The sequence below is a fragment of the Grammomys surdaster genome, unplaced genomic scaffold, assembly GCF_004785775.1.
Source record: "Grammomys surdaster isolate TR1022 unplaced genomic scaffold, NIH_TR_1.0 126086, whole genome shotgun sequence".
Classification (NCBI taxonomy): domain Eukaryota; kingdom Metazoa; phylum Chordata; class Mammalia; order Rodentia; family Muridae; genus Grammomys; species Grammomys surdaster.
In genome coordinates this window covers 3,511,446-3,526,878 of record NW_021620894.1, presented here as the reverse complement: position 1 = coordinate 3,526,878, position 15,433 = coordinate 3,511,446, and the positions used below count along the sequence as shown (strand labels likewise).

Below are 15,433 nucleotides of genomic sequence, written 5' to 3'. Positions count from 1 at the left end.
TGGTTTTTCGAGACAGGGTTTCTCTGTGTAGCCCTGGCTGTCCTGGAACTGACTCTGTAGACCAGGCTGGCCTCGAACTCAGAAATCCGCCTGCCTCTGCCTCCCAAGTGCTGGGATTAAAGGTGTGAGCCACCAACGCCCGGCTGAGACCCTGTCTCAAGAATACTAAATATGGAAAAAAAATTACCAGAAGCCTGTGGATCTAGCTCAGTGGGAGGGTGTTTACTTAGCATGTGAGAGGACCTAGGCTCAGTCCCAAGTACCTCAATGACAACACAAAACAAACTATGTAAGTCAACGACCCTTTTTTTTTTTTAAAGATTTATTTATTTTATTTATGAGTACACTGTAGCTGTCTTCAGACACACCAGAAGAGGGCATTAAATCTCATTATGGGTGGTTGTGAGCCACCATGTGGTTGCTGGGATTTGAACTCAGGACCTCTAGAAGAGCAGTCAGTGCTCTTAACCGCTGAGCCATCTCTCCAGCCCAACAACCGTTTTTTTGTCTTTCATTTTTTGTTTATCTCTTAAGACTTTTTTTCCCCCTCTGTGGCCCTGGCTGTCCTGGAACTCACTTTGTAGACCAGGCTGGCCCTGAACTCAGAGATCCACCTGCCTCTGCCTCCCGAGTGCTGGGATTAAAGGTGTGTGCCACCACTGCCCAGCCAAACTGTCCTTTGGTCTGTCTTCTACTAGGACAACCTTCTGGAAGGACTACACTCACAGCAACTCTGTATCAATACAGGCAGCAGCTCTAGTTTCTGAAGTTACAGGGCCAAAGACACTGAAGCTCAGGGGAACCTTCCACATGAACCTTCTTATTTTTCAAATGAGCTGCTCCAACCCCAGAATGATTTTCTGCTTTCTAGTGGCATGCATTTCAGAGGTCGAAAACATGACAAACACCACTGTAATATAAAGGGAAATTATTCATGCCAGGAGAATTATGCAAATCTAGAGAAGCGCATGGGCATCTAATTACAGGGTTTAGGACAATCTTCCAAGGGCTTGGTAAATATTACAAATGCTGTATGGAAATTATCCGTCTAGGATACCGTAGCACTTCATGGTTCTAAAGAAAGGCAATAGCTGTTATTGTTGAGCGCTTTGCTGGTCATACTGGTACACACATGTAATCCCAGCTATCCCAGAAGCTGAGGCTAGAAGGTCACTTGAACTTGAGCATGACAGTCAAACCCTGTCTTTTTTGTTGTTTGTTTGTTTTGTTTTTCAAGACAGGGTTTTTCTGTGTAGCCCTGGCTGGCACTCACTTTGTAGACCAGGCTGTCCTAGAACTCAGAAATCCACCTGCCTCTGCCTCTCAAGTGCTGGGATTAAAGGCATGCGCCTCCCCAGCTAAATCCTGTCTTTAAAATAAAGAAAACAAGGGTCGAGTCTAGCATCCATGGGCCTGTAATCCCATCACTTGGAGTCTAAGGCAAGAGACTCAAAAGTTTGGGGCCACCCAGGGTTAAAATAAACATTAGGAAGATGGGTCAGAGAGTTGGTTCAGCAGTTAAGAGCACTGGCTGTTCTTGCACAGGATCCAAGCCAGGTTTCTTGCCACTTCTTATCACGTGTACCCCACATTGGAACAAATGTGGTGCAAAGTGCAAGGCTGTGAGATGCAATTCACGTGTCACACTCGTATCCGAACAAATGTGCATATGCCCAGCTTATGTGGTGCGATCAACGTAGAAATAATACTTTCAGTTTCCTTTTGCTGCATGTACGAAAGAGATTTTCTGTAATCTAACATAGCTTTGCTTTTGCTTTTTTTTTTTTTTTTTTTTTTTTTTGCTTTGTGAGTTTGAATGCATGGCAGACAGCCAGTCAGCATTTAGAAACCCATTTTACTGGCGAGTGAAATGAGGCACAGGGGAGGAGCATCGTGAGATGAGGTCCTGATCTGTCTTCTTTCTTTTCTTTTTTTTTATCTTTTCTTTTTTTTTTGGTTGGGGGGGTGGGGGAGGTTTCGAGACAGGGTTTCTCTGTGTAGCCCTGGCTGTCCTGGAACTCACTCTGTAGATCAGGCTGGCCTAGAACTCAGAAACCCGCCTGCCTCTGCCTCTTAAGTGCTGGGATTAAAGGCGTGCGCACCATCACCCGGCCTGATCTGTCTTTTAGAGCGGAAGTGCCCGGTCTCCTCTAGTCCGTACAGCAGCCGTCAGGAGAGCGGAGAAACTGCATTGGACTGCGCTGAACTTCGAGAAGGAAGAGCTAGCTTTCTTTGCTGCTGAAACCCGTAGAGTTGTCCTAGCCTCGGACAAAGCTGGAGAACCGTCCACCACCCGCGTGCATCCAGGAGGGCCTTGCTACGCTATATGCAGAATAAATAAATGCAAATGATCGTCTGTGAGACTTGCTGAGGGAAGCCACTAGAGGGAAACAAAGGCTCAGATTTGGCCGATGTCCCCAGAGGGCCGGAACACAGTGGTGGGCGGTGTGGCGTGCTCTGCGCTCTCCAGGTTCTATTTATAACACAACCAGAATTAAATACAGCAGCGCCGGGAGGGTGCCTTCCTGAATACAAAACGACTTCAGCCAGGCAGGGAGTGTCAACCAATGCCTACGGATCTGCCTTGTTTCTTGAACCCAAAGCCCCCCAGACTCCAAGATGCCACCAGGATCTCTGCAGATTTCTGGGCTTTTTTTTTTTTTTGTCACCTTAAAAAATATTTTTTACCGTATGTTGAGTCTACCGTCTGAGCTGGCAGGGGCCTCGGTAGTTGTTTGTGCCTGCCATCTGGTGGGTGAGAGGGAATGGGCAGATCCAATCATCCTATAGCTGCTAGCATAGGATTCCCTGAGCGACAGGACTCATCTTTAGGGGGAAGAAAATCCTTACAGTCAGTATAACTTAAAATATTGCAACCTAACCAACCTAGTGAGTCGCAGGGTTCAGGGAAGGGGAGAATTTTTGGAAATTTTTGCTGTAGTTTTTATCTGCAGGAATCGGTGTGGGAAGGGAGATTTGGAAAGAGGCTTTGTGTGCGTATATGCAAAATGCTTTCCTGGAAGCTGTGGGCTTTTTCCCCAGTGGGGTTTTTACAGGTTACTCAGACACTTAACAAGGTGCTAGTGAGGACTTTTCAGCCTTAGCGTTTTCAAGCCCCCAGCCTGGGGTTACAGGGGCAGCGCACCTGTAAATATCTCCCTCCGCGCTCCTCTATGGTGAGGAGGGACTAATTCTTAGTGTACTTGCTGCTTTCTGCTGAGGTTAGCTTAAGATTCTGCTCTCAGAATACCTTGGGTCTCATTAGATTCTTTTGATCATTCCAAACTTTTTTCGAAAAGGCCAGACAAGAGGAAAATTTAACAAAAAACATATTCATCCGCCCCCCCCCCCACAAGCCCTTGCATAAGGGACAGTGGGCTGGGCAGTGACCAAAATACAGTCTCTAACCTTTCTTTTTTTCCTAAAGTAGGACTTTCCTACTTTTTCAAAGCTCACTGAATGTCCTTGACGGACAACTTGTCCCTAATCGCTCATGCTTGCTCTTCCTGAAGGGGAAATCAAGGGTTACCCCGTGAATACAGGCTCCCCACACGTTCCCAAGCTCTGAGTAATGAACTACCCTGAATGATCCCCTGAATGTATAGTCACAGCAGGTTCTAGGTAAGGCCACAGCGCTTGGTGTATGAGTTATCATCTAAGTAATGTTACCAGCCTGTGTAGATCAGAGTTTACAAAATTAGAGCATCCCGTGATAGGATGTCTGGTCTTGCACATTGCGTTGTATACAGCAGAGTGCCCTCTAGTGGCGACACAAATGCAGCCTTCCTTTCTTCTGTTGAGTGATAACTTTTTTCTTTGTTTTTGTTTTTTTGTTTTGCTTTTCAAGACAGGGTTTCTTCGTGTAGTCCTGGCTGCCCTGGAACTTACTCTCTAGACCAGGCTGGCCTAGAACTCAGAAATCCGCCTGCCTCTGCCTCCCAAGTGCTGGGATTAAAGACATGTACTACTACCCCTATTCCCACCCCCCTTTTCTTTTCTGTAAAATGAAGAAAGGTTGTTGGAAGGATTGTATATGGCCTGGGTAAAAGATCTAACAAGGCACCCCCTCAACAAACGGTGGTTATTATTAACAAATGTCATACTATGTTGTAAAAGTCACAGAGAAACAGAACAGGCACCAAGGAAGTAAACCAGGATTGTGAAGTGTTTGAAAGAGCTAGTTCTGGGGAGACAGGCATGCTGTGGCTGCAGATTGGAGGGAAAGGAGAACACCCCAGGTAGAGGGAGCATGGAGCCAGAAGAGCACCTGGAGCTGGGGGAGCACCTGGAGCTGGGGGAGCACCTGGCCTCTCTTGCCAACTTCACTGGCAGCTAGTGAGGTTCCTATTCTACCTAGCATATGTTTTCTTCCAAGCCTTGCACCCATCCCATCCCAGGATCTCCTTATGAAGGTCTTCAGAAGAGGGGGTGGGGGAGAGAAAACTGTATAAGGTATGAGTTGCTAACCACCAGACCAGACCTACTTCAGCGACTTCTTTAATGCAAACATATTTGGTATTTAGACAAAGCCAAAAGCTAAAGGAACGAGGCCAGTGGAATTTCAAACATCTGGGAACTGGGATGGTGTCTGGTTAGTCTCCCCCCCCCCACACACCCCCCGAGGACGTTTGTTCCAGGAGTCTCTGAAATAGTGAGGAGGGCATAAAGACTAGGCTTTGGTCAGGAGATGGGTCACAGAGATTCAGCTCCACACCCTAGTCCATGGGCTGGGTTTAAATAAACAATAGAAAGAAGAAAAGAAGGGAGGGGTTGGGGATAAGGAGGATGTGATGGGGAGAAGGTGACAGGAAGATGGTGACAGGAAGATAATGAGGAGGAAAAAGAGGGGAAGGAGAGGGGATTAGAATATAGGTGAGGGAGAGCCCAGTATTGATTTAAACAGTAATGGGGATAGGTTTTTCCTCTGTGATTTGTTACTGCAGTGCTGTGATTTAAAGCTCTGGGCCTTGTACATGTTGCACAAATACTTAACCACGAAACTACACCCCCAGCCCTAAGTGTAAGCACCTAAAATATTAAGGCCTAGATGGAATGTTTTGGCCTAGGGAAAATATTAAGGCCTAAGTAACTGTTACCTGGCTAGCCTGCCATTACAAGGAAACTTTCTCATATGTCTCTGCTGCTACTAGGAAACTTTCTAATGCCAAGATTGATCATATATTTTGTTACATTCCGTGCCCTCGGAAACCAATCACGATAGAAGTCAGTAGAACTGTTTTGTATAGTTACCCACAGTAAGCTTGGACCAGAACCAATCAATTGCCCAACAGTACTTCCTGTATCTATGTGTAAGCTTTTATGGTATAAGCTGCCCCTAGGATGGACCCCAGCATAAGAGAGACACCTGCACTGATATAAGAAACTACTTGGAGTAAGACTTCCATTTTGAGCAGTAGTTGGGTAAAGTTTACGTTTCCAAGACCTTCCTAGGAACTAACATCCTACTTGGCAGAAAGAGACGTACGTGGGTAACTACCATCCCAGTAGACAAGTTAGGACATGAATATTAGACAGGGCAAGTCCCCTGCCACAGTTGAATACCTCCAACCAATGGGAACATGATAAGTGTACAACAAGGACATATTCCTAAAGAAATCCCCTATCCCTAAATCCTAATTGGTGAAATAACTTGGCAAAGATATTTATGGATTTTGGGTTTAAAAACCTGATAGAATCTTAACTCAGAGTCATGGTTCAGTTCCCGAATCTGGGGCATATGCTCAATAAACTATCCCCGTCTGACTGTGATTGGTGTTTGTATGGTTTATGAGGTGATTCCTGCACCTCAACAACACTAAGTTTTCAGATGAAACCAAGGCTGATCAAGTGGAAGTACTTGTGACCACCTTTAGTGCCAGCATTGGAGGCAGAGACAGGTGGACCTCTGAGTTTGAAAGCAGCCTTGACTACATAGTGAATTCCGGGCCAGCTAAGGCTACATAGTGAATGTATGTCTCAAACATGGGAGGAAAGGAAGGAGGGACGAGGACTCGCCCTTTCCCCGCTCTGTGACAGACTGTCTCATTATGTGATTTAATGTGACCACCCACATTAGAAACTTCTACTGTTCTCTTTACTTACCAAGTGCAGATGGCACTGGGAATACAAAGATGTGGGCCTCATGTTCCCTAAAGCCCTCAGAAAGCTGATGGTTAATGATACCTTCAATTAATTTAACAGTTAGCTCAGCTTCCTCAAAAGCCTCGTTCCAAGTGAAGCCAGTGACCACACAGTGAGCTGATGTTATCAGCTCTGTTTAGCGAAAACTGAAGCTGTGTAGTTTATAGGAAGCATCCTGGAGATAGCTCACTTCTGGTCACCCTCCCCACACCCCAACATCAGTGGGAAATGCATCATTTCTATTAAATATATATGCATCAAGCTAGGTAGACAAGTTAATCTGATTGGACACTCTGGAGATATGTAATTGTTTGGCCAGTTGGGATTCTGAGCCAAACAGAAAGAGAAATTTAACAGAGATGTGTCAGAAGTTACAACCAGACACAAGCATAGGGTCGGAACCTGGAGTCAAATAAGAATTTAACGGACTACTGGTTGATATGACTGTAACTTGGCTGGACTCACGGTGGTATGATGCTGCAGACACAGGAGTGACAGCCCACCGCATCTTACAGGAGGCAAGCTGTCACATTAAGCACAGCTATGTGCAGTGCTAGGCGTTAAAAGCAGGATGAGGCTTTGATGGGGAAAACAAACAAACAAACAAACAAACAAACAAACAAACAGAATTTGCTGTCGGAGGACTGTAACCAGGAAATGATGAAGTCGGAGAATCTCGTCTAAAGTACAGTTGGCACAATTATAGGTGACTTGTCAGCAGGATGAATACTACAGGCAGTCTGACATCTGCCTTCTCAGTATCTAAAAGATGGCAGAAGAGCCAGGCTGGGAAGCCTGTAACCAACCCCAACAACTAGGGAAGTTGAAGTCAGAAGCTCACAGGTTCAAGGTTTGCTTGGGCTGTCGGGTGACCACAAGACCAGCAAGGTACTGGGCGATTTAGTGAGATTCCATGTCAAAATAAAGAGAGAAAAGGTAGCTGAGATAGACCTCAGTTGTAGGTCCCTTGGTCAGCATGCATAGGGCCGTAGTGGGTCTAATCCCTACAACCCAGAGGAGAAAGCATTTACAAAAAACCAATTAGTAAGCCAGGCAGTGGTGGTGCATGCCTTTAATCCCAGCACTTGGGAGCCAGAGGCAGGCGGATTTCTGAGTTCAAGGCCAGCCTGGTCTACAGAGTGAGTTCCTGGACAGCCAGAGCTACACAGAGAAACCCTGTCTCGAAAAATCTAAACAAAACAAAACAAAACAAAAAACAACAACAACCAAAAAACGAATTAGCAGGACTTCCTGTGTGGGGAGGCAGGGGGCAGCACCTGATGTGTCAGAAGGGCTCCTCATGGTTTCTGTGTCAACCAATGTGTGACTTGCTGACCTGTTTGTAGCTCTTCTTGCATTCTGGCTCCAGATCAGAGAGATGACTGAGTTTGACTCGAAGAGCCTGCCACCTCAGTAGAGTGAGTGAGCTCCCCCCCACCCCTTGGGGTGCTGCCAACCCGTGGCCGTAGTTAAATGAGACCTTTGTGAGTTCTTAGCCTCCGAACTTATTGTGGTATCAGAGTTAGTGAATGTCCACGAGTGAAACAGCTAAATGAACATTGGAAGTTCAATTGCACGTTATCTGATGCTCGATTTCACGGGTACCTCCTCTGAATCAATACCTATGGGTACCATTTTTTAAAAGAGTTTAAAAAAATTTTATTTAATGTATATGACTAGTACACCGTCATTGTCTTCAGACACACCAGAAGAAGGTATCAGATCCCATGACAGATGATTGTGAGCCACCATGTGGTTGCTGGAAATTGAACTCAAGACCTTTGGAAGAGCAGCCAGTGCTCTTAACCGCTAAGCCATCTTTTTTTAACCCCATTTTTTTTTTTAAACCGTACTTAACATGATTTTCTATGTCTTTGTGTACAAGGGGCGGGGTATGTGTACTTGTGGTATTCGTGGGTTCGAGTGGCTGTAGAAGTGAGAAATCAACCCTTTTTCTTTTTTTTCCCCCCAGTCTCTCGCTGGCCTGGAATTCAGCCAGTAGACTAGATTGGCTGTTTAACAATCTTGAGGAGCCTGCCTGTTCTCACCTCCCTAGCACTGGAATTACAAGAGTACCCCATTGTACCCAGCTTTTTTGGTTTGTTTGTTTTTCTCGTGAGTGCTAGGGATTGAACTCAGATCCTCGCGTTTGAGTGGTAAGTACTTTAGCCACTGACCCGTCTCTTCAACCCTGAGATGATCTTTCAGAATAAAAGCTTGCTGTGCTGTTTATGAATTCTTCATACTGGAAAAAGGGCTTCTTAAGATTTAAAACAAGGGGCTGGAGAGATGGCTCAGTGGTTAAGAGCACTGACTGCACTTCCAGAGGTCCTGAGTTCAAATCCCAGCAACCACATGGTGGCTCACAACCATCTGTAATGAGATCTGATGCCCTCTTCTGGTGTGTCTGAAGACAGCTACAGTGTATTCATATATAATAAATAAATAAATCTTTAAAAAAAAAAAGATTTAAAACAAATCAGTCGCTTCAGAGTCCTGTTGGGGGATTGTTCCTTGGGGCAGAATTATAGACATATGGCGTAACAGATTCAACCATACAATAGATTGAGAGATCTCCAGAATTTTCCCCGTATCACAGATAACGGAATCACGTGACTCTCTTACAAGAGACGTTAACAGTATCTGAATCTCCTATGTTGTTGTTGCAGGGCTTTTGTTTTTCAGCGCTGGAGAAGGAACCCAGGGCTTGACACCATGCTGAGCAAGCGCTTTTACCACTGAACTACATCCAGAATCAGGAGGTAATATGTTGATAGAGACGTGTTAACAGTTCTGTCTGACAGCAGAGTGAGCCTCGGAATTCAGTAAAGTTCTCATTCACCTAAGGTTACTCGGAGGCTGCAAAGGGGATCCTTCTATGTCAATGTTAAACCAAATGTTCAAAGTATTTCTCATTATGATGAAATTTATGCCACACAGAGTATAAAAATACAAAAAAAAAAGAGCAGTGTACTATTGCATGCTGGTGTGTTTCGTCACCATACTGAGCTCCAACGGTTTACACTAAGGGTCTAGTTTAGTTTCTGTCCTTCACTTCCCCAGGGTTCTTGGAAAGAATGGAAAGGAATCTTCTCTGTTTGTCACAGGGCTACACCACTCCTTTCTGTTCTGTAGATGTTTTAATCCACAAGGGGGCAGAGTTCACTCAGGGAGAACTAACAGAGACCCAACCTTGGTTTTTCCTAACAAAGCTCATAACTGACAAAGAATTATAGTATCCTGGGCTTAAGCTTGGTCCCCACTTTGCTGCGTTTGGTGTCTTGTGTTGAAACAACATGCACGAAATTCTCAAGGCCCCACGCAGCAAACAGAAACCTTAGAAGATAGCAGGGCTTTCAGAGGAAATTTATCCAGGAAATGGGAATTAGCAATGTTTTAATAAATAAGTTTAAAAGAAAAAGAATAATTTTGTGTCTTTGTGTGTTTTGCCTGTAAGTATGTCTATACATCACATGCACGCTTGGAAGTGTGCTGGATCCCCTGGAAATAGAATTAAGGCATTTGTAAGTCACAGTGTGGGTGCTGGGAACCGAAGCTATGTCCTCTGTAAGAGGAGCCAGGGCTCCTACACTAAGCTATAGCTCCAGCCCCTGTATTTAATGAATTTTAAGATCTCAAGATCAGTATTTCACTCTCTGCAACTAAAACAGATGTTTGCTTTGTTTGTGTAAGAGCAAAAATATTTATTTTAATTGCAGAATACGTTGTAAGAAAAAAACAAAACAAAACAAGTTACTCAGTAGATGTGACATACTGTCTCAGTAAATAAAACAAAGAGGGAGGGCTGAAGAGATGCCTCAGTGGATAAGAGCATTGGCCCCTCTTCCAGAGGTCCTGAGTTCAATTACGGTCAACCACATGGTGGTTCAAAACCATCTGTAATAGGATCTGATGCCCTCTTCTGGTGTGTCTTAAGATAGCTACAATGTACTCATATACAATAAATAAATAATTCTTTATTTACATTTCAAATGTTATCCCCTTTCCTGGCCCCCCTTGAAGCCCCCCATCCCACCCCCTCCCCCTGCTTCAGTGAGGATGTTCCCCCACCCACTCACCTACTCCCACCTGCCTCCCTGCCCTAGAATTCCCCTAGACTGGGGGATCCAGCCTTCACGGAACTAAGGGCATCTCCTCCCATTGAGGCCAGATAAGGCTACATATGCAGCTGGAGCCATGGGTCCCTCCATGTGTACTCTTTTGGTTGGTGGTTTAGTCCCTGGGAGCTCTGGGGGGTTCTGGTTGGTTGATATTGTTGTTCTTCCTATGGGGTTGCAAACCCCTTCAGCTCCTTAAGTCCTTTCTCTAACTCCTCCATTGGGGACACCATGCTCAGTCCAATGGTTAGCTGTGAGCATTCTCCTCTGTATTTGTTAGGCTCTGGCAGAGCCTCTCAGGAGACAGCTATCTCGGACTCATGTCAGCAAACACTAATAATTCTTTTTTTTTTTTTTTTTTCCGAGACAGGGTTTCTCTGTATAGCCTTGGCTGTCCTGGAACTCACTCTGTAGACCAGGCTGGCCTCGAACTCAGAAATCTGCCTGCCTCTGCCTCCCAAGTGCTGGGATTAAAGGCTTAAAAGCTGATAATCTACACTAATAATTCTAAAAAAAAAAAAAGGGAAAAGACAAAAATCTGTCCCAAACAGGATGACAATGGCACAAGCCTTCAATCCCTGAACTCAGGAGGCAGAGGCGGTGGCAGATATCTGTGAGTTCGAGGACAGCCTGGGCTACACAGAGAAACCCTGTTTCTCAACACCAAACAAACAAACCAACAACCAACAACAATAAAAACCCATAACGTGTGCCAGAGCCACATGCATGGAGGACCTACATTTGGGAGGTAGAGGCAAGAGGATTGCTTAAAGTGAAGGTGAACCTGGGCTAGAGAGTGAGTGAGACCCTATCTCAAAACCAAACCAAACAACCAACCTACCAACCAAATTACAAAACAAAAGGCCCAAGGATTGGCTGGAGAAATGGCTTCAGCAGTTAAGAGCAGTAGCTGCATAATTATGACAACTAGCATTTGGGTCCCAACACATCAGGAGCTCACCAACTCTCTAAATGTAATTTAAAGCCAAAGAACGAAGCACAATAGAAATCTGCCCTGATGATTAACAATTCAGAGAGGTCAGTAAAAGGCCCCATGCAATTCCAGCCTAGAAGTTTAGACTCTGTTCTAGGCCAAGAATCTATCTTATCTACAAACTCATGGAAGACACTGGTTATTTGGATTCCAGAACCTCAAACAAGAGCAGGCCTGTGGAAGGTCGTCTAAGTCACTGTCACGGCTTCAGGCCATGAATCAACGCGGTCTGGGGAGATGTGTCAGACATACTATCTCAGCTATCGCTGAGAATATGAGTCACAGTGAGACAGTCCTGAGATCGTGACAGCGCCAAGGAGAACCATCTATTCATTATTGTATATCACACACTCAGGGACACTGACCGATGCCACATTTCCTTCAACAAACACCGAATCCCTGCTTCTCCGAGTGCCGTAAACCAGCAAGGACTCTGACAACATAGTTGCCATCCAAAGGGGAGTGACCAGGAGTGACATCATTGTCCACAGATACAAGCGGCACTCTTGTTCTTGTGTTAGGTACTGCCAGGGGTGGAGAATTATCTTTTGTCTATGAGAAGACCACAGTCTCACAGAGAAACACACAGACACCAAATCACACACACTGTGCAAGGAGCATTGTGTGAGGGCGGGGAGGTCTCTAGGAATTCAGAGCGGGAAGATCACAAAAAGAGCTGGATCTACTCCAGTCCTTGAATTGGTTGACATTCTAGCAGCTGTAAATGACAGGAGATGACCGGCCTTAAGCTGTGAATAGCAGTCTCACTGCTTGGTGTACCTAAGTCACCAAGTGGACAGTGGCACAGACATATGAGACCCTTCATCCTGACATGTTGTCAGAGTGTGACAGTGGGGAGGAGGAAGACCAATAGCGTGCAAGCTTCACCACTGCAGACTGGAAGCTGACGGGCTATCTAGGAATTAGCTTTGTTGTTGCTTGTTTGTTTGTTTCAGGCACTCTTTCTGCCTTAGCCTTTCAAGTGCTGGGATTTCTAGTGTGTGCTGTCACCACCAGCTTGGGAAGGTTTTATCCTCATTCCTCAAGAAATGATGACTAAAGGAAGGATATCACCTGGCTTGTAAAGACCAGGCTAGTCAGAAACACAGCGACCCTTGTCCTTCATCCTCCATGTATGTACTCTGGCTCACATATGCAGGCACACATACATACACGTCCTTGTCCAGAGTCCTCTGCAGGCATGCCTGTGCCAATCCACAGATCACAGAGTGTGCCCTTTGATTATGAATGACACTTCCAGAGATCCAGATCCCACCCTGGCTGATTTCCTCAGCAGATCTATTTACAGCCTCGATCTCATTCCAAACGCTAAGGCACTTTCATGTCTAAATCTTTCATTACTGTCGGAGGAGATCCGAACAGAAGCGGAAACTTAAAAATAGGCACTTACTGAGAGTGACAGCGGGTTGTTAGGGACCCATGACAATGAGGGACTGAAGGGATATCGATGGCTGAAATCCATATCTGTGTGAAAACTCAGATTGAGATTCTATCTTTCTTGTTCTACCTTCTTGTCAAAGCTAGTAAAATGGATGGTGACTGCTTTGAACTTCACCTCTTCTCCTTCCTCAGTCACTTTCTAGGAATGGACAGCAAAGGCAGGACATGAACAAATGAATCAGGAGAGCTGTGCTTTCTGCTCTTGGGAAAAATCCCTTCCAATATGATTAAACATGATAGTACCGTCAGGTGGTGGTGGTGGCACATACCTTCAATCCCAGCACACAGGAGGCAGGAGGCAAAGGCAGGTAGATCTCTGTGAGTTTGAGGCCAGCCTGGGTCTAGAGAATGAGTCTCAGGACAGTCAGGGCTACACAGAGAAACCATGTCTTAAAAACAAAACAAAACAAAACAAAACAAAAAACCAAAAAAAAAAACCAGAGAAATCAAACCAGACCAAACCAAACCAAAGACAATACAAATTTGCTATCATATTCATGTAACTCCCCTGTGGAGAGAAATGTTGCTTAATAAAAGCTGGTAATCTTTTGTTTGTTTGTTTGTTTGTTTTGTTTTGTTTTTTGTTTGTTTGTTTGTCTGTGTAGCTCTGGCTGTCCTGGAACTCACTCTGTAGACCAGGCTGGCCTCAAACTCAGAAATCCACCTGCCTTTGCCTCCCAAGTGCTGGGATTAAAGGCTTAAAAGCTGATAATCTAACATAATTTTTGACATTTATTTGTGTGTGCCATGGGCAAATGTGCCACAGTACACATGTGGAACTCACTGGACAACATGGTGCTGTTCTCTCCTTCTATCATGTGGATCTCGGGGATGGAACTCAAATCACCAGACTTGGCAGCCGGTGCCTTTACCCACTGAGCTAACCCACCTTCCTTACTATCCCACCTCCCCGCCTTTACTGAGGCTGGTTTTAAACTCACAGTTCTCTTTGCTAGCTTTGTGAGTGACAGGATTACAAGTCTGCACCGTCACACTTGGCTAAAGATTCTTTGACACGTATATGCAGAACATTGATACTTGATTAACATTAATTTCCGACTTCCGTCTTCTCAGTAACTCTTCTGGGCACACATAGTCATGAAAATAAGAGGACTGGCTTGTCCACAACCACACAATAAAGAATACACACGTAATTATAACTTACCATTTCAGAGAGAGATGGACATCTCTGGCAACCTATTAACACCCTCCCCCAGTATATCTGGTTAATGAAAATTGTATTGCTCTAGAATCTTCTCAAAACTTTTCTGTATTCTCTTCTATTCTATTCAGAGATGTTTCTCAGTCTTTCTGAGCTTGGGCTCCCCTTTTGTAGATATGAATGGACTCATATGTTATCACTAGTATTTAGAATAGATTAAATACTCTGATTAAACAAAGGCATTTTAGAACAGACTTTCCAAAATGACACATGGTGAATTTCATGCCAATTGAAAGAAGGTGGGCACAACAGAAGTTCCCACTACCTGGTTCTATTTATATTAGGTACAGAAAGAAGAAAGAACCAATCTGGGCCAGGCACAGGGGTGCACAACTTTAATCCCAGCCCTGGAGAGGCAGAGTCAGGCAGAGTCAGGCAGATCTCCTAGTTGGAGGCCAGCCTGGTCTACAGAGTTCCAGGACAGCCAGGGTTACATTGAAAACAATGTTTTCAATGCTGTCTCAAAAACAAAGCAAAACAAAAGGAAAAGGAAGAAAGAACTAACTAGCATTAAAGTCCAGACAGCTAAGTGTACGTACACACACACACACACATACACCCACACACACACACACTTATTTAATCAGACCCCTGTAAAACAGGGTTTGTCTCATTCTACAGAGGAAAATCCAAGGCTTAGAAAGTCTAATTTGCTTAAAGATCTCAGTCCTAATAATTGTTAGAACCGAAATATTAACTCTAGCAGTGTGGCATGTAGCCTGTGCTCTACGCAGGACATCAACCACAACATGCTCATATCATTCTGGTAGTATATCTTCCTGGACTATGTCATCGGGAACGTTGTTGCTATTCTGTTTTCAGGGAGCAAAAAAACCTCTAAACTCTCTTCAGAAACTAAGGCCAACAGAATGTAACAGCTACTTCCTGCACAGCATCCTGTAGGCACCGTCTTCAGATCTGTTAGTGATCCTCTAAAAGGCTACAGTTTGTAGTCTCTGAGTAGCTGGGGAGAGCAGTTAGAACATAATCTTATTAATGGAGTCATGAAAAGCTGACCAGATGAAGCAGTCCCTTATCTAACATAGACTTTTTCAGTTATGTAAATAAATATAAGTTCCATAGAGGCTAAGGAGAAAGTTCAGTGGTTAAGAACAGTGGCTGCTTTTTCAGAGGACTTGATTTTGATTCCCAGCAGCCACATGGAGGGAGCCTCCCTCCGTCTCTACCTCCAGATTCAGGGGATCTGACGCTCTCTTCTGGCACTGAGCAAGAACAAGGTACACAGACATTCATTCCTACAAAACACTCGTATACAAATAAAAGAAAAGAAAAAGAAAAATATTAAATTCTATATTAGATAAATTCTTAAAGACTACAATGAGCTTTGTTTTATTTTTAGGTGTGTGTGTGCATGCCTTGTGTGTTTTTTGTATCTGTGGAAGCCAGAAGATGATGTTGGGTCCCCTTGGGAACTTGAGTTCCAGGTGCTTGTGAACCACCTCACGAGGGTTCTGGGAACCAAACTTCTGTTTTCTA

The 15,433-nt window shown here is 44.6% G+C and overlaps 1 protein-coding gene across 1 annotated transcript in view; it reads right to left on the bottom strand.

The window, feature by feature from the left end:
* Positions 1-15,433, bottom strand: part of Clmp (CXADR like membrane protein) — a 109,398-nt gene that overhangs the window by 26,856 nt on the left and 67,109 nt on the right. The gene's annotated exons all lie outside the window — the stretch shown is intronic.